Genomic DNA, 20000 nt, shown 5'->3' on the forward strand with positions numbered 1-20000 from the left:
ATACCATCCTGGCTATGCCTGATCTCGTCTGATCTCGGAAGCTAAGCAGGTTTGGGCCTGGTTAGTACTTGGATGGGAGACCGCCTGGGAATACCAGGTGCTGTAAGCTTTTTGGACATTTTTCACTTAGTATATAATAATTTTGCCAAAAAATAGAGTCAATGCCTGATCTCTGAATATTAGCAGGTTTGGGCCTGCTTAGTACATGGATAGGAGACTGCCTGGGAATACCAGGTGTTTTAATCTTTTTGGAAAAGTTCACGAATTATATAATAATCTTTCATAAAAAAAAAAAAAATAGAGTCAATGCCCGATCTCTGAATATTTGCAGGTTTGGGCCTGGTTAGTACATGGATGGGAGACTGCCTGGGAATACCAGGTGCTTTAATCTTTTTGGAAAATTTCACGAATTATATAATAATCTTTCATTAAAAAAAAAAAAAAAAAAAAAAAAGAGTCAATGCCCGATCTCTGAATCTTAGCAGGTTTAGGTCTGGTTAGTACTTGTATGAGAGACTGCCTAGGAATACCAGGTGCTTTAAGCTTTTGGGTTTTCTTTCCTACTTATATAATGTACTGGCGATAAGATTGGCTGTTCTTTAAATAGCCCTCTCTTCAATCAATCAATCAATCACCTTTATTTATATAGTGCTTTAAACAAAATACATTGCGTCAAAGCACTGAACAACATTCATTTGGAAAACAGTGTCTCAATAATGCAAAATGATAGTTAAAGGCAGTTCATCATTGAATTCAGCTATGTCATCTCTGTTCAGTTGAAATAGTGTCTGTTTTTATTTGCAATCAAGTCAATGATATCGCTGTAGATGAAGTGACCCCAACTAAGCAAGCCAGAGGCGACAGCGGCAAGGAACCGAAACTCCATCGGTGACAGAATGGAGAAAAAAACCTTGGGAGAAACCAGGCTCAGTTGGGGGGTCAGTTCTCCTCTGACCAGACGAAAACCAGTAGTTCAATTCCAGGCTGCAGCAAAGTCAGATTGTGCAGAAGAATCATCTGTTTCCTGTGGTCTTGTCCTGGTGCTCCTCTGAGACAAGGTCTTTACAGGGGATCTGTATCTGGGGCTCTAGTTGTCCTGGTCTCCGCTGTCTTTCAGGGCAGTAGAGGTCCTTTCTAGGTGCTTTTTGGACATTTTTCACTTAGTATATAATAATTTTGCCAAAAAATAGAGTCAGTGCCTGATCTCTGAATATTAGCAGGTTTGGGCCTGTTTAGTACATGGATGGGAGACTGCCTGGGAATATACTGCCTTTAATTATAATTTTGCATTATTGAGACACTGTTTTCCTAATGAATGTTGTTCAGTGCTTTGACGCAATGTATTTTGTTTAAAGCACTATATAAATAAAGGTGATTGATTGATTGATTGAATACCAGGTGCTGTAAGCTTTTTGGACATTTTTCACTTAGTATATAATAATTTTGCCAAAAAAAAGTCAATGCCCGATCTCTGAATATTTGCAGGTTTGGGCCTGGTTAGTACATGGATGGGAGACAGCCTGGGAATACCAGGTGCTTTAATCTTTTTGGAAAATTTCACGAATTATATAATAATCTTTCATTAAAAAAAAAAAAGAGTCAATGCCCGATCTCTGAATCTTAGCAGGTTTAGGTCTGGTTAGTACTTTGATGAGAGACTGCCTAGGAATACCAGGTGCTTTAAGCTTTTGGGCTTTCTTTCCTACTTATATAATGTACTGGCGATAAGATTGGCTGGTCTTTAAATAGCCCTCTCTTTGCAACAGACTTCGCTTACGGCCATACCAACCTGGCTATGCCCGATCTCGTCCGATCTCGGAAGCTAAGCAGGTTTGGGCCTGGTTAGTACTTTGATGGGAGACCGCCTGGGAATACCAGGTGCTGTAAACTTTTTGGACATTTTTCACTTAGTTTATAATAATTTTGCCAAAAAATAGAGTCAATGCCCGATCTCTGAATCTTAGCAGGTTTAGGTCTGGTTAGTACTTTGATGAGAGACTGCCTAGGAATACCAGGTGCTTTAAGCTTTTGGGTTTTCTTTACTACTTATATAATGTACTGGCGATAAGATTGGCTGTTCTTTAAATAGCCCTCTCTTTGCAGCAGACTTCGCTTACGGCCATACCAACCTGGCTATGCCCGATCTCGTCTGATCTCGGAAGCTAAGCAGGTTTGGGCCTGGTTAGTACTTGGATGGGAGATCGCCTGGGAATACCAGGTGCTGTAAGCTTTTTGGACATTTTTCACTTAGTATATAATAATTTTGCCAAAAAATAGAGTCAATGCCCGATCTCTGAATCTTAGCAGGTTTAGGTCTGGTTAGTACTTTGATGAGAGACTGCCTGGGAATACCAGGTGCTTTAAGCTTTTGGGTTTTCTTTCCTACTTATATAATGTACTGGCGATAAGATCGGCTGGTCTTTAAATAGCCCTCTCTTTGCAGCAGACTTCGCTTACGGCCATACCAACCTGGCTATGCCCAATCTCGTCTGATCTCGGAAGCTAAGCAGGTTTGGTCCTGGTTAGTACTTGGATGGGAGACCGCCTGGGAATACCAGGTGCTGTAAGCTTTTTGGACATTTTTCACTTAGTATATAATAATTTTGCCAAAAAATAGAGTCAATGCCTGATCTCTGAATATTAGCTGGTTTGGGCCTGCTTAGTACATGGATGGGAGACTGCCTGGGAATACCAGGTGTTTTAATCTTTTTGGAAAATTTCACAAATTATATAATAATCTTTCATAAAAAAAAAAAAAAAGAGTCAATGCCCGATCTCTGAATCTTAGCAGGTTTAGGTCTGATTAGTACTTTGATGAGAGACTGCCTAGGAATACCAGGTGCTTTAAGCTTTTGGGTTTTCATTCCTACTTATATAATGTACTGGCGATAAGATTGGCTGGTCTTTAAATAGCCCTCTCTTTGCAGCAGACTTCGCTTACGGCCATACCATCCTGGCTATGCCTGATCTCGTCTGATCTCGGAAGCTAAGCAGGTTTGGGCCTGGTTAGTACTTGGATGGGAGACCGCCTGGGAATACCAGGTGCTGTAAGCTTTTTGGAAATTTTTCACTTAGTATATAATAATTTTGCCAAAAAATAGAGTCAATGCCAATCTCTGAATATTAGCAGGTTTGGGCCTGGTTAGTACATGGATGGGAGACTGCCTGGGAATACCAGGTGCTGTAAGCTTTTTGGACATTTTTCACTTAGTATATAATAATTTTGCCAAAAAATAGAGTCAATGCCCGATCTCTGAATATTTGCAGGTTTGGGCCTGGTTAGTACATGGATGGGAGACTGCCTGGGAATACCAGGTGCTTTAATCTTTTTGGAAAATTTCACGAATTATATAATAATCTTTCATTTAAAAAAAAAAAAAAAAAAAAAAAAAAGAGTCAATGCCCGATCTCTGAATCTTAGCAGGTTTAGGTCTGGTTAGTACTTTGATGAGAGACTGCCTGGGAATACCAGGTGCTTTAAGCTTTTGGGTTTTCTTTCCTACTTATATAATGTACTGGCGATAAGATTGGCTGGTCTTTAAATAGCCCTCTCTTTGCAGCAGACTTTGCTTACGGCCATACCATCCTGGCTATGCCTGATCTCGTCTGATCTCGGAAGCTAAGCAGGTTTGGGCCTGGTTAGTACTTGGATGGGAGACCGCCTGGGAATACCAGGTGCTGTAAGCTTTTTGGACATTTTTCACTTAGTATATAATAATTTTGCCAAAAAATAGAGTCAATGCCTGATCTCTGAATATTAGCAGGTTTGGGCCTGCTTAGTACATGGATAGGAGACTGCCTGGGAATACCAGGTGTTTTAATCTTTTTGGAAAAGTTCACGAATTATATAATAATCTTTCATAAAAAAAAAAAAAATAGAGTCAATGCCCGATCTCTGAATATTTGCAGGTTTGGGCCTGGTTAGTACATGGATGGGAGACTGCCTGGGAATACCAGGTGCTTTAATCTTTTTGGAAAATTTCACGAATTATATAATAATCTTTCATTAAAAAAAAAAAAGAGTCAATGCCCGATCTCTGAATCTTAGCAGGTTTAGGTCTGGTTAGTACTTTGATGAGAGACTGCCTAGGAATACCAGGTGCTTTAAGCTTTTGGGCTTTCTTTCCTACTTATATAATGTACTGGCGATAAGATTGGCTGGTCTTTAAATAGCCCTCTCTTTGCAACAGACTTCGCTTACGGCCATACCAACCTGGCTATGCCCGATCTCGTCCGATCTCGGAAGCTAAGCAGGTTTGGGCCTGGTTAGTACTTTGATGGGAGACCGCCTGGGAATACCAGGTGCTGTAAACTTTTTGGACATTTTTCACTTAGTTTATAATAATTTTGCCAAAAAATAGAGTCAATGCCCGATCTCTGAATCTTAGCAGGTTTAGGTCTGGTTAGTACTTGTATGAGAGACTGCCTAGGAATACCAGGTGCTTTAAGCTTTTGGGTTTTCTTTACTACTTATATAATGTACTGGCGATAAGATTGGCTGTTCTTTAAATAGCCCTCTCTTTGCAGCAGACTTCGCTTACGGCCATACCAACCTGGCTATGCCCGATCTCGTCTGATCTCGGAAGCTAAGCAGGTTTGGGCCTGGTTAGTACTTGGATGGGAGATCGCCTGGGAATACCAGGTGCTGTAAGCTTTTTGGACATTTTTCACTTAGTATATAATAATTTTGCCAAAAAATAGAGTCAATGCCCGATCTCTGAATCTTAGCAGGTTTAGGTCTGGTTAGTACTTTGATGAGAGACTGCCTGGGAATACCAGGTGCTTTAAGCTTTTGGGTTTTCTTTCCTACTTATATAATGTACTGGCGATAAGATCGGCTGGTCTTTAAATAGCCCTCTCTTTGCAGCAGACTTCGCTTACGGCCATACCAACCTGGCTATGCCCAATCTCGTCTGATCTCGGAAGCTAAGCAGGTTTGGTCCTGGTTAGTACTTGGATGGGAGACCGCCTGGGAATACCAGGTGCTGTAAGCTTTTTGGACATTTTTCACTTAGTATATAATAATTTTGCCAAAAAATAGAGTCAATGCCTGATCTCTGAATATTAGCAGGTTTGGGCCTGCTTAGTACATGGATGGGAGACTGCCTGGGAATACCAGGTGTTTTAATCTTTTTGGAAAATTTCACAAATTATATAATAATCTTTCATAAAAAAAAAAAAAAAGAGTCAATGCCCGATCTCTGAATCTTAGCAGGTTTAGGTCTGATTAGTACTTTGATGAGAGACTGCCTAGGAATACCAGGTGCTTTAAGCTTTTGGGTTTTCATTCCTACTTATATAATGTACTGGCGATAAGATTGGCTGGTCTTTAAATAGCCCTCTCTTTGCAGCAGACTTCGCTTACGGCCATACCATCCTGGCTATGCCTGATCTCGTCTGATCTCGGAAGCTAAGCAGGTTTGGGCCTGGTTAGTACTTGGATGGGAGACCGCCTGGGAATACCAGGTGCTGTAAGCTTTTTGGAAATTTTTCACTTAGTATATAATAATTTTGCCAAAAAATAGAGTCAATGCCAATCTCTGAATATTAGCAGGTTTGGGCCTGGTTAGTACATGGATGGGAGACTGCCTGGGAATACCAGGTGCTGTAAGCTTTTTGGACATTTTTCACTTAGTATATAATAATTTTGCCAAAAAATAGAGTCAATGCCCGATCTCTGAATATTTGCAGGTTTGGGCCTGGTTAGTACATGGATGGGAGACTGCCTGGGAATACCAGGTGCTTTAATCTTTTTGGAAAATTTCACGAATTATATAATAATCTTTCATTTAAAAAAAAAAAAAAAAAAAAAAAAAAGAGTCAATGCCCGATCTCTGAATCTTAGCAGGTTTAGGTCTGGTTAGTACTTTGATGAGAGACTGCCTGGGAATACCAGGTGCTTTAAGCTTTTGGGTTTTCTTTCCTACTTATATAATGTACTGGCGATAAGATTGGCTGGTCTTTAAATAGCCCTCTCTTTGCAGCAGACTTTGCTTACGGCCATACCATCCTGGCTATGCCTGATCTCGTCTGATCTCGGAAGCTAAGCAGGTTTGGGCCTGGTTAGTACTTGGATGGGAGACCGCCTGGGAATACCAGGTGCTGTAAGCTTTTTGGACATTTTTCACTTAGTATATAATAATTTTGCCAAAAAATAGAGTCAATGCCTGATCTCTGAATATTAGCAGGTTTGGGCCTGCTTAGTACATGGATAGGAGACTGCCTGGGAATACCAGGTGTTTTAATCTTTTTGGAAAAGTTCACGAATTATATAATAATCTTTCATAAAAAAAAAAAAAATAGAGTCAATGCCCGATCTCTGAATATTTGCAGGTTTGGGCCTGGTTAGTACATGGATGGGAGACTGCCTGGGAATACCAGGTGCTTTAATCTTTTTGGAAAATTTCACGAATTATATAATAATCTTTCATTAAAAAAAAAAAAGAGTCAATGCCCGATCTCTGAATCTTAGCAGGTTTAGGTCTGGTTAGTACTTTGATGAGAGACTGCCTAGGAATACCAGGTGCTTTAAGCTTTTGGGCTTTCTTTCCTACTTATATAATGTACTGGCGATAAGATTGGCTGGTCTTTAAATAGCCCTCTCTTTGCAACAGACTTCGCTTACGGCCATACCAACCTGGCTATGCCCGATCTCGTCCGATCTCGGAAGCTAAGCAGGTTTGGGCCTGGTTAGTACTTTGATGGGAGACCGCCTGGGAATACCAGGTGCTGTAAACTTTTTGGACATTTTTCACTTAGTTTATAATAATTTTGCCAAAAAATAGAGTCAATGCCCGATCTCTGAATCTTAGCAGGTTTAGGTCTGGTTAGTACTTGTATGAGAGACTGCCTAGGAATACCAGGTGCTTTAAGCTTTTGGGTTTTCTTTCCTACTTATATAATGTACTGGCGATAAGATTGGCTGTTCTTTAAATAGCCCTCTCTTTGCAGCAGACTTCGCTTACGGCCATACCAACCTGGCTATGCCCGATCTCGTCTGATCTCGGAAGCTAAGCAGGTTTGGGCCTGGTTAGTACTTGGATGGGAGATCGCCTGGGAATACCAGGTGCTGTAAGCTTTTTGGACATTTTTCACTTAGTATATAATAATTTTGCCAAAAAATAGAGTCAATGCCCGATCTCTGAATCTTAGCAGGTTTAGGTCTGGTTAGTACTTTGATGAGAGACTGCCTGGGAATACCAGGTGCTTTAAGCTTTTGGGTTTTCTTTCCTACTTATATAATGTACTGGCGATAAGATCGGCTGGTCTTTAAATAGCCCTCTCTTTGCAGCAGACTTCGCTTACGGCCATACCAACCTGGCTATGCCCAATCTCGTCTGATCTCGGAAGCTAAGCAGGTTTGGTCCTGGTTAGTACTTGGATGGGAGACCGCCTGGGAATACCAGGTGCTGTAAGCTTTTTGGACATTTTTCACTTAGTATATAATAATTTTGCCAAAAAATAGAGTCAATGCCTGATCTCTGAATATTAGCAGGTTTGGGCCTGCTTAGTACATGGATGGGAGACTGCCTGGGAATACCAGGTGTTTTAATCTTTTTGGAAAATTTCACAAATTATATAATAATCTTTCATAAAAAAAAAAAAAAAAGAGTCAATGCCCGATCTCTGAATCTTAGCAGGTTTAGGTCTGATTAGTACTTTGATGAGAGACTGCCTAGGAATACCAGGTGCTTTAAGCTTTTGGGTTTTCATTCCTACTTATATAATGTACTGGCGATAAGATTGGCTGGTCTTTAAATAGCCCTCTCTTTGCAGCAGACTTCGCTTACGGCCATACCATCCTGGCTATGCCTGATCTCGTCTGATCTCGGAAGCTAAGCAGGTTTGGGCCTGGTTAGTACTTGGATGGGAGACCGCCTGGGAATACCAGGTGCTGTAAGCTTTTTGGAAATTTTTCACTTAGTATATAATAATTTTGCCAAAAAATAGAGTCAATGCCAATCTCTGAATATTAGCAGGTTTGGGCCTGGTTAGTACATGGATGGGAGACTGCCTGGGAATACCAGGTGCTGTAAGCTTTTTGGACATTTTTCACTTAGTATATAATAATTTTGCCAAAAAATAGAGTCAATGCCCGATCTCTGAATATTTGCAGGTTTGGGCCTGGTTAGTACATGGATGGGAGACTGCCTGGGAATACCAGGTGCTTTAATCTTTTTGGAAAATTTCACGAATTATATAATAATCTTTCATTTAAAAAAAAAAAAAAAAAAAAAAAAAAAAGAGTCAATGCCCGCTCCATGAATCTTAGCAGGTTTAGGTCTGGTTAGTACTTTGATGAGAGACTGCCTGGGAATACCAGGTGCTTTAAGCTTTTGGGTTTTCTTTCCTACTTATATAATGTACTGGCGATAAGATTGGCTGGTCTTTAAATAGCCCTCTCTTCAATCAATCAATCAATCACCTTTATTTATATAGTGCTTTAAACAAAATACATTGCGTCAAAGCACTGAACAACATTCATTTGGAAAACAGTGTCTCAATAATGCAAAATGATAGTTAAAGGCAGTTCATCATTGAATTCAGCTATGTCATCTCTGTTCAGTTGAAATAGTGTCTGTTTTTATTTGCAATCAAGTCAATGATATCGCTGTAGATGAAGTGACCCCAACTAAGCAAGCCAGAGGCGACAGCGGCAAGGAACCGAAACTCCATCGGTGACAGAATGGAGAAAAAAACCTTGGGAGAAACCAGGCTCAGTTGGGGGGTCAGTTCTCCTCTGACCAGACGAAAACCAGTAGTTCAATTCCAGGCTGCAGCAAAGTCAGATTGTGCAGAAGAATCATCTGTTTCCTGTGGTCTTGTCCTGGTGCTCCTCTGAGACAAGGTCTTTACAGGGGATCTGTATCTGGGGCTCTAGTTGTCCTGGTCTCCGCTGTCTTTCAGGGCAGTAGAGGTCCTTTCTAGGTGCTTTTTGGACATTTTTCACTTAGTATATAATAATTTTGCCAAAAAATAGAGTCAGTGCCTGATCTCTGAATATTAGCAGGTTTGGGCCTGTTTAGTACATGGATGGGAGACTGCCTGGGAATATACTGCCTTTAATTATAATTTTGCATTATTGAGACACTGTTTTCCTAATGAATGTTGTTCAGTGCTTTGACGCAATGTATTTTGTTTAAAGCACTATATAAATAAAGGTGATTGATTGATTGATTGAATACCAGGTGCTGTAAGCTTTTTGGACATTTTTCACTTAGTATATAATAATTTTGCCAAAAAAAAGTCAATGCCCGATCTCTGAATATTTGCAGGTTTGGGCCTGGTTAGTACATGGATGGGAGACAGCCTGGGAATACCAGGTGCTTTAATCTTTTTGGAAAATTTCACGAATTATATAATAATCTTTCATTAAAAAAAAAAAAAGAGTCAATGCCCGATCTCTGAATCTTAGCAGGTTTAGGTCTGGTTAGTACTTTGATGAGAGACTGCCTAGGAATACCAGGTGCTTTAAGCTTTTGGGCTTTCTTTCCTACTTATATAATGTACTGGCGATAAGATTGGCTGGTCTTTAAATAGCCCTCTCTTTGCAACAGACTTCGCTTACGGCCATACCAACCTGGCTATGCCCGATCTCGTCCGATCTCGGAAGCTAAGCAGGTTTGGGCCTGGTTAGTACTTTGATGGGAGACCGCCTGGGAATACCAGGTGCTGTAAACTTTTTGGACATTTTTCACTTAGTTTATAATAATTTTGCCAAAAAATAGAGTCAATGCCCGATCTCTGAATCTTAGCAGGTTTAGGTCTGGTTAGTACTTTGATGAGAGACTGCCTAGGAATACCAGGTGCTTTAAGCTTTTGGGTTTTCTTTACTACTTATATAATGTACTGGCGATAAGATTGGCTGTTCTTTAAATAGCCCTCTCTTTGCAGTAGACTTCGCTTACGGCCATACCAACCTGGCTATGCCCGATCTCGTCTGATCTCGGAAGCTAAGCAGGTTTGGGCCTGGTTAGTACTTGGATGGGAGATCGCCTGGGAATACCAGGTGCTGTAAGCTTTTTGGACATTTTTCACTTAGTATATAATAATTTTGCCAAAAAATAGAGTCAATGCCCGATCTCTGAATCTTAGCAGGTTTAGGTCTGGTTAGTACTTTGATGAGAGACTGCCTGGGAATACCAGGTGCTTTAAGCTTTTGGGTTTTCTTTCCTACTTATATAATGTACTGGCGATAAGATCGGCTGGTCTTTAAATAGCCCTCTCTTTGCAGCAGACTTCGCTTACGGCCATACAAACCTGGTTATGCCCAATCTCGTCTGATCTCGGAAGCTAAGCAGGTTTTGTCCTGGTTAGTACTTGGATGGGAGACCGCCTGGGAATACCAGGTGCTGTAAGCTTTTTGGACATTTTTCACTTAGTATATAATAATTTTGCCAAAAAATAGAGTCAATGCCTGATCTCTGAATATTAGCAGGTTTGGGCCTGCTTAGTACATGGATGGGAGACTGCCTGGGAATACCATGTGTTTTAATCTTTTTGGAAAATTTCACGAATTATATAATAATCTTTCATAAAAAAATAAAAAAAAAGAGTCAATGCCCGATCTCTGAATCTTAGCAGGTTTAGGTCTGATTAGTACTTTGATGAGAGACTGCCTAGGAATACCAGGTGCTTTAAGCTTTTGGGTTTTCATTCCTACTTATATAATGTACTGGCGATAAGATTGGCTGGTCTTTAAATAGCCCTCTCTTTGCAGCAGACTTCGCTTACGGCCATACCATCCTGGCTATGCCTGATCTCGTCTGATCTCGGAAGCTAAGCAGGTTTGGGCCTGGTTAGTACTTGGATGGGAGACCGCCTGGGAATACCAGGTGCTGTAAGCTTTTTGGAAATTTTTCACTTAGTATATAATAATTTTGCCAAAAAATAGAGTCAATGCCAATCTCTGAATATTAGCAGGTTTGGGCCTGGTTAGTACATGGATGGGAGACTGCCTGGGAATACCAGGTGCTGTAAGCTTTTTGGACATTTTTCACTTAGTATATAATAATTTTGCCAAAAAATAGAGTCAATGCCCGATCTCTGAATATTTGCAGGTTTGGGCCTGGTTAGTACATGGATGGGAGACTGCCTGGGAATACCAGGTGCTTTAATCTTTTTGGAAAATTTCACGAATTATATAATAATCTTTCATTTAAAAAAAAAAAAAAAAAAAAAAAAAAAGAGTCAATGCCCGATCTCTGAATCTTAGCAGGTTTAGGTCTGGTTAGTACTTTGATGAGAGACTGCCTAGGAATACCAGGTGCTTTAAGCTTTTGGGTTTTCTTTCCTACTTAAATAATGTACTGGCGATAAGATTGGCTGGTCTTTAAATAGCCCTCTCTTTGCAGCAGACTTCGCTTACGGCCATACCAACCTGGCTATGCCGGATCTCGTCTGATCTCGGAAGCTAAGCAGGTTTGGGCCTGGTTAGTACTTGGATGGGAGACCGCCTGGGAATACCAGGTGCTGTAAGCTTTTTGGACATTTTTCACTTAGTATATAATAATTTTGCCAAAAAATAGAGTCAATGCCTGATCTCTGAATATTAGCAGGTTTGGGCCTGCTTAGTACATGGATAGGAGACTGCCTGGGAATACCAGGTGTTTTAATCTTTTTGGAAAAGTTCACGAATTATATAATAATCTTTCATAAAAAAAAAAAAAAAGAGTCAATGCCCGATCTCTGAATCTTAGCAGGTTTAGGTCTGATTAGTACTTTGATGAGAGACTGCCTAGGAATACCAGGTGCTTTAAGCTTTTGGGTTTTCATTCCTACTTATATAATGTACTGGCGATAAGATTGGCTGATCTTTAAATAGCCCTCTCTTTGCAGCAGACTTTGCTTACGGCCATACCATCCTGGCTATGCCCGATCTCGTCTGATCTCGGAAGCTAAGCAGGTTTGGGCCTGGTTAGTACTTGGATGGGAGACCGCCTGGGAATACCAGGTGCTGTAAGCTTTTTGGAAATTTTTCACTTAGTATATAATAATTTTGCCAAAAAATAGAGTCAATGCCAATCTCTGAATATTAGCAGGTTTGGGCCTGGTTAGTACATGGATGGGAGACTGCCTGGGAATACCAGGTGCTGTAAGCTTTTTGGACATTTTTCACTTAGTATATAATAATTTTGCCAAAAAATAGAGTCAATGCCCGATCTCTGAATATTTGCAGGTTTGGGCCTGGTTAGTACATGGATGGGAGACTGCCTGGGAATACCAGGTGCTTTAATCTTTTTGAAAAATTTCACGAATTATATAATAATCTTTCATTTAAAAAAAAAAAAAAAAAAAAAAAAAAGAGTCAATGCCCGATCTCTGAATCTTAGCAGGTTTAGGTCTGGTTAGTACTTTGATGAGAGACTGCCTAGGAATACCAGGTGCTTTAAGCTTTTGGGTTTTCTTTACTACTTATATAATGTACTGGCGATAAGATTGGCTGTTCTTTAAATAGCCCTCTCTTTGCAGCAGACTTCGCTTACGGCCATACCAACCTGGCTATGCCCGATCTCGTCTGATCTCGGAAGCTAAGCAGGTTTGGGCCTGGTTAGTACTTGGATGGGAGATCGCCTGGGAATACCAGGTCCTGTAAGCTTTTTGGACATTTTTCACTTAGTATATAATAATTTTGCCAAAAAATAGAGTCAATGCCCGATCTCTGAATCTTAGCAGGTTTAGGTCTGGTTAGTACTTTGATGAGAGACTGCCTGGGAATACCAGGTGCTTTAAGCTTTTGGGTTTTCTTTCCTACTTATATAATGTACTGGCGATAAGATCGGCTGGTCTTTAAATAGCCCTCTCTTTGCAGCAGACTTCGCTTACGGCCATACCAACCTGGCTATGCCCAATCTCGTCTGATCTCGGAAGCTAAGCAGGTTTGGTCCTGGTTAGTACTTGGATGGGAGACCGCCTGGGAATACCAGGTGCTGTAAGCTTTTTGGACATTTTTCACTTAGTATATAATAATTTTGCCAAAAAATAGAGTCAATGCCTGATCTCTGAATATTAGCAGGTTTGGGCCTGCTTAGTACATGGATGGGAGACTGCCTGGGAATACCAGGTGTTTTAATCTTTTTGGAAAATTTCACGAATTATATAATAATCTTTCATAAAAAAAAAAAAAAAAAGAGTCAATGCCCGATCTCTGAATCTTAGCAGGTTTAGGTCTGATTAGTACTTTGATGAGAGACTGCCTAGGAATACCAGGTGCTTTAAGCTTTTGGGTTTTCATTCCTACTTATATAATGTACTGGCGATAAGATTGGCTGCTCTTTAAATAGCCCTCTCTTTGCAGCAGACTTCGCTTACGGCCATACCATCTTGGCTATGCCTGATCTCGTCTGATCTCGGAAGCTAAGCAGGTTTGGGCCTGGTTAGTACTTGGATGGGAGACCGCCTGGGAATACCAGGTGCTGTAAGCTTTTTGGAAATTTTTCACTTAGTATATAATAATTTTGCCAAAAAATAGAGTCAATGCCAATCTCTGAATATTAGCAGGTTTGGGCCTGGTTAGTACATGGATGGGAGACTGCCTGGGAATACCAGGTGCTGTAAGCTTTTTGGACATTTTTCACTTAGTATATAATAATTTTGCCAAAAAATAGAGTCAATGCCCGATCTCTGAATATTTGCAGGTTTGGGCCTGGTTAGTACATGGATGGGAGACCGCCTGGGAATACCAGGTGCTGTAAGCTTTTTGGACATTTTTCACTTAGTATATAATAATTTTGCCAAAAAATAGAGTCAATGCCTGATCTCTGAATATTAGCAGGTTTGGGCCTGCTTAGTACATGGATGGGAGACTGCCTGGGAATACCAGGTGTTTTAATCTTTTTGGAAAATTTCACAAATTATATAATAATCTTTCATAAAAAAAAAAAAAAAGAGTCAATGCCCGATCTCTGAATCTTAGCAGGTTTAGGTCTGATTAGTACTTTGATGAGAGACTGCCTAGGAATACCAGGTGCTTTAAGCTTTTGGGTTTTCATTCCTACTTATATAATGTACTGGCGATAAGATTGGCTGGTCTTTAAATAGCCCTCTCTTTGCAGCAGACTTCGCTTACGGCCATACCATCCTGGCTATGCCTGATCTCGTCTGATCTCGGAAGCTAAGCAGGTTTGGGCCTGGTTAGTACTTGGATGGGAGACCGCCTGGGAATACCAGGTGCTGTAAGCTTTTTGGAAATTTTTCACTTAGTATATAATAATTTTGCCAAAAAATAGAGTCAATGCCAATCTCTGAATATTAGCAGGTTTGGGCCTGGTTAGTACATGGATGGGAGACTGCCTGGGAATACCAGGTGCTGTAAGCTTTTTGGACATTTTTCACTTAGTATATAATAATTTTGCCAAAAAATAGAGTCAATGCCCGATCTCTGAATATTTGCAGGTTTGGGCCTGGTTAGTACATGGATGGGAGACTGCCTGGGAATACCAGGTGCTTTAATCTTTTTGGAAAATTTCACGAATTATATAATAATCTTTCATTTAAAAAAAAAAAAAAAAAAAAAAAAAAGAGTCAATGCCCGATCTCTGAATCTTAGCAGGTTTAGGTCTGGTTAGTACTTTGATGAGAGACTGCCTGGGAATACCAGGTGCTTTAAGCTTTTGGGTTTTCTTTCCTACTTATATAATGTACTGGCGATAAGATTGGCTGGTCTTTAAATAGCCCTCTCTTTGCAGCAGACTTTGCTTACGGCCATACCATCCTGGCTATGCCTGATCTCGTCTGATCTCGGAAGCTAAGCAGGTTTGGGCCTGGTTAGTACTTGGATGGGAGACCGCCTGGGAATACCAGGTGCTGTAAGCTTTTTGGACATTTTTCACTTAGTATATAATAATTTTGCCAAAAAATAGAGTCAATGCCTGATCTCTGAATATTAGCAGGTTTGGGCCTGCTTAGTACATGGATAGGAGACTGCCTGGGAATACCAGGTGTTTTAATCTTTTTGGAAAAGTTCACGAATTATATAATAATCTTTCATAAAAAAAAAAAAAATAGAGTCAATGCCCGATCTCTGAATATTTGCAGGTTTGGGCCTGGTTAGTACATGGATGGGAGACTGCCTGGGAATACCAGGTGCTTTAATCTTTTTGGAAAATTTCACGAATTATATAATAATCTTTCATTAAAAAAAAAAAAGAGTCAATGCCCGATCTCTGAATCTTAGCAGGTTTAGGTCTGGTTAGTACTTTGATGAGAGACTGCCTAGGAATACCAGGTGCTTTAAGCTTTTGGGCTTTCTTTCCTACTTATATAATGTACTGGCGATAAGATTGGCTGGTCTTTAAATAGCCCTCTCTTTGCAACAGACTTCGCTTACGGCCATACCAACCTGGCTATGCCCGATCTCGTCCGATCTCGGAAGCTAAGCAGGTTTGGGCCTGGTTAGTACTTTGATGGGAGACCGCCTGGGAATACCAGGTGCTGTAAACTTTTTGGACATTTTTCACTTAGTTTATAATAATTTTGCCAAAAAATAGAGTCAATGCCCGATCTCTGAATCTTAGCAGGTTTAGGTCTGGTTAGTACTTGTATGAGAGACTGCCTAGGAATACCAGGTGCTTTAAGCTTTTGGGTTTTCTTTCCTACTTATATAATGTACTGGCGATAAGATTGGCTGTTCTTTAAATAGCCCTCTCTTTGCAGCAGACTTCGCTTACGGCCATACCAACCTGGCTATGCCCGATCTCGTCTGATCTCGGAAGCTAAGCAGGTTTGGGCCTGGTTAGTACTTGGATGGGAGATCGCCTGGGAATACCAGGTGCTGTAAGCTTTTTGGACATTTTTCACTTAGTATATAATAATTTTGCCAAAAAATAGAGTCAATGCCCGATCTCTGAATCTTAGCAGGTTTAGGTCTGGTTAGTACTTTGATGAGAGACTGCCTGGGAATACCAGGTGCTTTAAGCTTTTGGGTTTTCTTTCCTACTTATATAATGTACTGGCGATAAGATCGGCTGGTCTTTAAATAGCCCTCTCTTTGCAGCAGACTTCGCTTACGGCCATACCAACCTGGCTATGCCCAATCTCGTCTGATCTCGGAAGCTAAGCAGGTTTGGTCCTGGTTAGTACTTGGATGGGAGACCGCCTGGGAATACCAGGTGCTGTAAGCTTTTTGGACATTTTTCACTTAGTATATAATAATTTTGCCAAAAAATAGAGTCAATGCCTGATCTCTGAATATTAGCAGGTTTGGGCCTGCTTAGTACATGGATGGGAGACTGCCTGGGAATACCAGGTGTTTTAATCTTTTTGGAAAATTTCACAAATTATATAATAATCTTTCATAAAAAAAAAAAAAAAAGAGTCAATGCCCGATCTCTGAATCTTAGCAGGTTTAGGTCTGATTAGTACTTTGATGAGAGACTGCCTAGGAATACCAGGTGCTTTAAGCTTTTGGGTTTTCATTCCTACTTATATAATGTACTGGCGATAAGATTGGCTGGTCTTTAAATAGCCCTCTCTTTGCAGCAGACTTCGCTTACGGCCATACCATCCTGGCTATGCCTGATCTCGTCTGATCTCGGAAGCTAAGCAGGTTTGGGCCTGGTTAGTACTTGGATGGGAGACCGCCTGGGAATACCAGGTGCTGTAAGCTTTTTGGAAATTTTTCACTTAGTATATAATAATTTTGCCAAAAAATAGAGTCAATGCCAATCTCTGAATATTAGCAGGTTTGGGCCTGGTTAGTACATGGATGGGAGACTGCCTGGGAATACCAGGTGCTGTAAGCTTTTTGGACATTTTTCACTTAGTATATAATAATTTTGCCAAAAAATAGAGTCAATGCCCGATCTCTGAATATTTGCAGGTTTGGGCCTGGTTAGTACATGGATGGGAGACTGCCTGGGAATACCAGGTGCTTTAATCTTTTTGGAAAATTTCACGAATTATATAATAATCTTTCATTTAAAAAAAAAAAAAAAAAAAAAAAAAAAAGAGTCAATGCCCGCTCCATGAATCTTAGCAGGTTTAGGTCTGGTTAGTACTTTGATGAGAGACTGCCTGGGAATACCAGGTGCTTTAAGCTTTTGGGTTTTCTTTCCTACTTATATAATGTACTGGCGATAAGATTGGCTGGTCTTTAAATAGCCCTCTCTTCAATCAATCAATCAATCACCTTTATTTATATAGTGCTTTAAACAAAATACATTGCGTCAAAGCACTGAACAACATTCATTTGGAAAACAGTGTCTCAATAATGCAAAATGATAGTTAAAGGCAGTTCATCATTGAATTCAGCTATGTCATCTCTGTTCAGTTGAAATAGTGTCTGTTTTTATTTGCAATCAAGTCAATGATATCGCTGTAGATGAAGTGACCCCAACTAAGCAAGCCAGAGGCGACAGCGGCAAGGAACCGAAACTCCATCGGTGACAGAATGGAGAAAAAAACCTTGGGAGAAACCAGGCTCAGTTGGGGGGTCAGTTCTCCTCTGACCAGACGAAAACCAGTAGTTCAATTCCAGGCTGCAGCAAAGTCAGATTGTGCAGAAGAATCATCTGTTTCCTGTGGTCTTGTCCTGGTGCTCCTCTGAGACAAGGTCTTTACAGGGGATCTGTATCTGGGGCTCTAGTTGTCCTGGTCTCCGCTGTCTTTCAGGGCAGTAGAGGTCCTTTCTAGGTGCTTTTTGGACATTTTTCACTTAGTATATAATAATTTTGCCAAAAAATAGAGTCAGTGCCTGATCTCTGAATATTAGCAGGTTTGGGCCTGTTTAGTACATGGATGGGAGACTGCCTGGGAATATACTGCCTTTAATTATAATTTTGCATTATTGAGACACTGTTTTCCTAATGAATGTTGTTCAGTGCTTTGACGCAATGTATTTTGTTTAAAGCACTATATAAATAAAGGTGATTGATTGATTGATTGAATACCAGGTGCTGTAAGCTTTTTGGACATTTTTCACTTAGTATATAATAATTTTGCCAAAAAAAAGTCAATGCCCGATCTCTGAATATTTGCAGGTTTGGGCCTGGTTAGTACATGGATGGGAGACAGCCTGGGAATACCAGGTGCTTTAATCTTTTTGGAAAATTTCACGAATTATATAATAATCTTTCATTAAAAAAAAAAAAAGAGTCAATGCCCGATCTCTGAATCTTAGCAGGTTTAGGTCTGGTTAGTACTTTGATGAGAGACTGCCTAGGAATACCAGGTGCTTTAAGCTTTTGGGCTTTCTTTCCTACTTATATAATGTACTGGCGATAAGATTGGCTGGTCTTTAAATAGCCCTCTCTTTGCAACAGACTTCGCTTACGGCCATACCAACCTGGCTATGCCCGATCTCGTCCGATCTCGGAAGCTAAGCAGGTTTGGGCCTGGTTAGTACTTTGATGGGAGACCGCCTGGGAATACCAGGTGCTGTAAACTTTTTGGACATTTTTCACTTAGTTTATAATAATTTTGCCAAAAAATAGAGTCAATGCCCGATCTCTGAATCTTAGCAGGTTTAGGTCTGGTTAGTACTTTGATGAGAGACTGCCTAGGAATACCAGGTGCTTTAAGCTTTTGGGTTTTCTTTACTACTTATATAATGTACTGGCGATAAGATTGGCTGTTCTTTAAATAGCCCTCTCTTTGCAGTAGACTTCGCTTACGGCCATACCAACCTGGCTATGCCCGATCTCGTCTGATCTCGGAAGCTAAGCAGGTTTGGGCCTGGTTAGTACTTGGATGGGAGATCGCCTGGGAATACCAGGTGCTGTAAGCTTTTTGGACATTTTTCACTTAGTATATAATAATTTTGCCAAAAAATAGAGTCAATGCCCGATCTCTGAATCTTAGCAGGTTTAGGTCTGGTTAGTACTTTGATGAGAGACTGCCTGGGAATACCAGGTGCTTTAAGCTTTTGGGTTTTCTTTCCTACTTATATAATGTACTGGCGATAAGATCGGCTGGTCTTTAAATAGCCCTCTCTTTGCAGCAGACTTCGCTTACGGCCATACAAACCTGGTTATGCCCAATCTCGTCTGATCTCGGAAGCTAAGCAGGTTTTGTCCTGGTTAGTACTTGGATGGGAGACCGCCTGGGAATACCAGGTGCTGTAAGCTTTTTGGACATTTTTCACTTAGTATATAATAATTTTGCCAAAAAATAGAGTCAATGCCTGATCTCTGAATATTAGCAGGTTTGGGCCTGCTTAGTACATGGATGGGAGACTGCCTGGGAATACCATGTGTTTTAATCTTTTTGGAAAATTTCACGAATTATATAATAATCTTTCATAAAAAAATAAAAAAAAAGAGTCAATGCCCGATCTCTGAATCTTAGCAGGTTTAGGTCTGATTAGTACTTTGATGAGAGACTGCCTAGGAATACCAGGTGCTTTAAGCTTTTGGGTTTTCATTCCTACTTATATAATGTACTGGCGATAAGATTGGCTGGTCTTTAAATAGCCCTCTCTTTGCAGCAGACTTCGCTTACGGCCATACCATCCTGGCTATGCCTGATCTCGTCTGATCTCGGAAGCTAAGCAGGTTTGGGCCTGGTTAGTACTTGGATGGGAGACCGCCTGGGAATACCAGGTGCTGTAAGCTTTTTGGAAATTTTTCACTTAGTATATAATAATTTTGCCAAAAAATAGAGTCAATGCCAATCTCTGAATATTAGCAGGTTTGGGCCTGGTTAGTACATGGATGGGAGACTGCCTGGGAATACCAGGTGCTGTAAGCTTTTTGGACATTTTTCACTTAGTATATAATAATTTTGCCAAAAAATAGAGTCAATGCCCGATCTCTGAATATTTGCAGGTTTGGGCCTGGTTAGTACATGGATGGGAGACTGCCTGGGAATACCAGGTGCTTTAATCTTTTTGGAAAATTTCACGAATTATATAATAATCTTTCATTTAAAAAAAAAAAAAAAAAAAAAAAAAAGAGTCAATGCCCGATCTCTGAATCTTAGCAGGTTTAGGTCTGGTTAGTACTTTGATGAGAGACTGCCTAGGAATACCAGGTGCTTTAAGCTTTTGGGTTTTCTTTCCTACT

The 20000-nt window shown here is 40.4% G+C and overlaps 33 non-coding genes and 1 pseudogene across 33 annotated transcripts; all 34 read left to right on the top strand.

Moving 5' to 3' along the window:
- Positions 1–109, top strand: LOC128007310 (uncharacterized; annotated as a pseudogene).
- Positions 110–1771: 1662 nt separating this feature from the next.
- Positions 1772–1890, top strand: LOC127996402 (5S ribosomal RNA). Its single transcript, XR_008169309.1, has one exon. It is a non-coding gene; the product is annotated as a 5S ribosomal RNA (ribosomal RNA).
- Positions 1891–2111: 221 nt separating this feature from the next.
- Positions 2112–2230, top strand: LOC127995698 (5S ribosomal RNA). The gene has a single exon (XR_008168636.1). It is a non-coding gene; the product is annotated as a 5S ribosomal RNA (ribosomal RNA).
- Positions 2231–2451: 221 nt separating this feature from the next.
- On the top strand, positions 2452–2570 carry LOC128003644 (5S ribosomal RNA). Its single transcript, XR_008176363.1, has one exon. It is a non-coding gene; the product is annotated as a 5S ribosomal RNA (ribosomal RNA).
- A 365-nt stretch (positions 2571–2935) lies between these two features.
- On the top strand, positions 2936–3054 carry LOC128000530 (5S ribosomal RNA). Its single transcript, XR_008173311.1, has one exon. It is a non-coding gene; the product is annotated as a 5S ribosomal RNA (ribosomal RNA).
- Positions 3055–3568: 514 nt separating this feature from the next.
- Positions 3569–3687, top strand: LOC128000531 (5S ribosomal RNA). Its single transcript, XR_008173312.1, has one exon. It is a non-coding gene; the product is annotated as a 5S ribosomal RNA (ribosomal RNA).
- A 508-nt stretch (positions 3688–4195) lies between these two features.
- On the top strand, positions 4196–4314 carry LOC127996403 (5S ribosomal RNA). The gene has a single exon (XR_008169310.1). It is a non-coding gene; the product is annotated as a 5S ribosomal RNA (ribosomal RNA).
- Positions 4315–4535: 221 nt separating this feature from the next.
- Positions 4536–4654, top strand: LOC127995699 (5S ribosomal RNA). Its single transcript, XR_008168637.1, has one exon. It is a non-coding gene; the product is annotated as a 5S ribosomal RNA (ribosomal RNA).
- A 221-nt stretch (positions 4655–4875) lies between these two features.
- Positions 4876–4994, top strand: LOC128003645 (5S ribosomal RNA). The gene has a single exon (XR_008176364.1). It is a non-coding gene; the product is annotated as a 5S ribosomal RNA (ribosomal RNA).
- A 365-nt stretch (positions 4995–5359) lies between these two features.
- On the top strand, positions 5360–5478 carry LOC128000532 (5S ribosomal RNA). Its single transcript, XR_008173313.1, has one exon. It is a non-coding gene; the product is annotated as a 5S ribosomal RNA (ribosomal RNA).
- Positions 5479–5992: 514 nt separating this feature from the next.
- On the top strand, positions 5993–6111 carry LOC128000533 (5S ribosomal RNA). The gene has a single exon (XR_008173314.1). It is a non-coding gene; the product is annotated as a 5S ribosomal RNA (ribosomal RNA).
- A 508-nt stretch (positions 6112–6619) lies between these two features.
- On the top strand, positions 6620–6738 carry LOC127996404 (5S ribosomal RNA). Its single transcript, XR_008169311.1, has one exon. It is a non-coding gene; the product is annotated as a 5S ribosomal RNA (ribosomal RNA).
- A 221-nt stretch (positions 6739–6959) lies between these two features.
- LOC127995700 (5S ribosomal RNA) lies at positions 6960–7078 on the top strand. The gene has a single exon (XR_008168638.1). It is a non-coding gene; the product is annotated as a 5S ribosomal RNA (ribosomal RNA).
- Positions 7079–7299: 221 nt separating this feature from the next.
- Positions 7300–7418, top strand: LOC128003646 (5S ribosomal RNA). Its single transcript, XR_008176365.1, has one exon. It is a non-coding gene; the product is annotated as a 5S ribosomal RNA (ribosomal RNA).
- A 366-nt stretch (positions 7419–7784) lies between these two features.
- Positions 7785–7903, top strand: LOC128000535 (5S ribosomal RNA). Its single transcript, XR_008173316.1, has one exon. It is a non-coding gene; the product is annotated as a 5S ribosomal RNA (ribosomal RNA).
- Positions 7904–9562: 1659 nt separating this feature from the next.
- LOC127996405 (5S ribosomal RNA) lies at positions 9563–9681 on the top strand. Its single transcript, XR_008169312.1, has one exon. It is a non-coding gene; the product is annotated as a 5S ribosomal RNA (ribosomal RNA).
- A 221-nt stretch (positions 9682–9902) lies between these two features.
- LOC127995701 (5S ribosomal RNA) lies at positions 9903–10021 on the top strand. Its single transcript, XR_008168639.1, has one exon. It is a non-coding gene; the product is annotated as a 5S ribosomal RNA (ribosomal RNA).
- Positions 10022–10242: 221 nt separating this feature from the next.
- Positions 10243–10361, top strand: LOC128004723 (5S ribosomal RNA). Its single transcript, XR_008177403.1, has one exon. It is a non-coding gene; the product is annotated as a 5S ribosomal RNA (ribosomal RNA).
- Positions 10362–10728: 367 nt separating this feature from the next.
- On the top strand, positions 10729–10847 carry LOC128000536 (5S ribosomal RNA). Its single transcript, XR_008173317.1, has one exon. It is a non-coding gene; the product is annotated as a 5S ribosomal RNA (ribosomal RNA).
- Positions 10848–11362: 515 nt separating this feature from the next.
- Positions 11363–11481, top strand: LOC127999540 (5S ribosomal RNA). Its single transcript, XR_008172355.1, has one exon. It is a non-coding gene; the product is annotated as a 5S ribosomal RNA (ribosomal RNA).
- Positions 11482–11846: 365 nt separating this feature from the next.
- Positions 11847–11965, top strand: LOC127996078 (5S ribosomal RNA). The gene has a single exon (XR_008168997.1). It is a non-coding gene; the product is annotated as a 5S ribosomal RNA (ribosomal RNA).
- A 514-nt stretch (positions 11966–12479) lies between these two features.
- On the top strand, positions 12480–12598 carry LOC128003363 (5S ribosomal RNA). The gene has a single exon (XR_008176088.1). It is a non-coding gene; the product is annotated as a 5S ribosomal RNA (ribosomal RNA).
- A 221-nt stretch (positions 12599–12819) lies between these two features.
- Positions 12820–12938, top strand: LOC128003647 (5S ribosomal RNA). Its single transcript, XR_008176366.1, has one exon. It is a non-coding gene; the product is annotated as a 5S ribosomal RNA (ribosomal RNA).
- A 367-nt stretch (positions 12939–13305) lies between these two features.
- Positions 13306–13424, top strand: LOC128002892 (5S ribosomal RNA). The gene has a single exon (XR_008175627.1). It is a non-coding gene; the product is annotated as a 5S ribosomal RNA (ribosomal RNA).
- Positions 13425–14062: 638 nt separating this feature from the next.
- On the top strand, positions 14063–14181 carry LOC128000537 (5S ribosomal RNA). Its single transcript, XR_008173318.1, has one exon. It is a non-coding gene; the product is annotated as a 5S ribosomal RNA (ribosomal RNA).
- Positions 14182–14695: 514 nt separating this feature from the next.
- On the top strand, positions 14696–14814 carry LOC128000538 (5S ribosomal RNA). Its single transcript, XR_008173319.1, has one exon. It is a non-coding gene; the product is annotated as a 5S ribosomal RNA (ribosomal RNA).
- A 508-nt stretch (positions 14815–15322) lies between these two features.
- On the top strand, positions 15323–15441 carry LOC127996406 (5S ribosomal RNA). The gene has a single exon (XR_008169313.1). It is a non-coding gene; the product is annotated as a 5S ribosomal RNA (ribosomal RNA).
- Positions 15442–15662: 221 nt separating this feature from the next.
- LOC127995702 (5S ribosomal RNA) lies at positions 15663–15781 on the top strand. The gene has a single exon (XR_008168640.1). It is a non-coding gene; the product is annotated as a 5S ribosomal RNA (ribosomal RNA).
- Positions 15782–16002: 221 nt separating this feature from the next.
- On the top strand, positions 16003–16121 carry LOC128003648 (5S ribosomal RNA). Its single transcript, XR_008176368.1, has one exon. It is a non-coding gene; the product is annotated as a 5S ribosomal RNA (ribosomal RNA).
- Positions 16122–16487: 366 nt separating this feature from the next.
- Positions 16488–16606, top strand: LOC128000539 (5S ribosomal RNA). Its single transcript, XR_008173320.1, has one exon. It is a non-coding gene; the product is annotated as a 5S ribosomal RNA (ribosomal RNA).
- Positions 16607–18265: 1659 nt separating this feature from the next.
- On the top strand, positions 18266–18384 carry LOC127996407 (5S ribosomal RNA). The gene has a single exon (XR_008169314.1). It is a non-coding gene; the product is annotated as a 5S ribosomal RNA (ribosomal RNA).
- Positions 18385–18605: 221 nt separating this feature from the next.
- Positions 18606–18724, top strand: LOC127995704 (5S ribosomal RNA). The gene has a single exon (XR_008168641.1). It is a non-coding gene; the product is annotated as a 5S ribosomal RNA (ribosomal RNA).
- Positions 18725–18945: 221 nt separating this feature from the next.
- Positions 18946–19064, top strand: LOC128004724 (5S ribosomal RNA). The gene has a single exon (XR_008177404.1). It is a non-coding gene; the product is annotated as a 5S ribosomal RNA (ribosomal RNA).
- Positions 19065–19431: 367 nt separating this feature from the next.
- On the top strand, positions 19432–19550 carry LOC128000540 (5S ribosomal RNA). Its single transcript, XR_008173321.1, has one exon. It is a non-coding gene; the product is annotated as a 5S ribosomal RNA (ribosomal RNA).
- Positions 19551–20000: the final 450 nt, after the last annotated feature.

Source organism: Carassius gibelio, chromosome B22 (genome assembly GCF_023724105.1).
Source record: "Carassius gibelio isolate Cgi1373 ecotype wild population from Czech Republic chromosome B22, carGib1.2-hapl.c, whole genome shotgun sequence".
In the NCBI taxonomy this organism is placed as follows: domain Eukaryota; kingdom Metazoa; phylum Chordata; class Actinopteri; order Cypriniformes; family Cyprinidae; genus Carassius; species Carassius gibelio.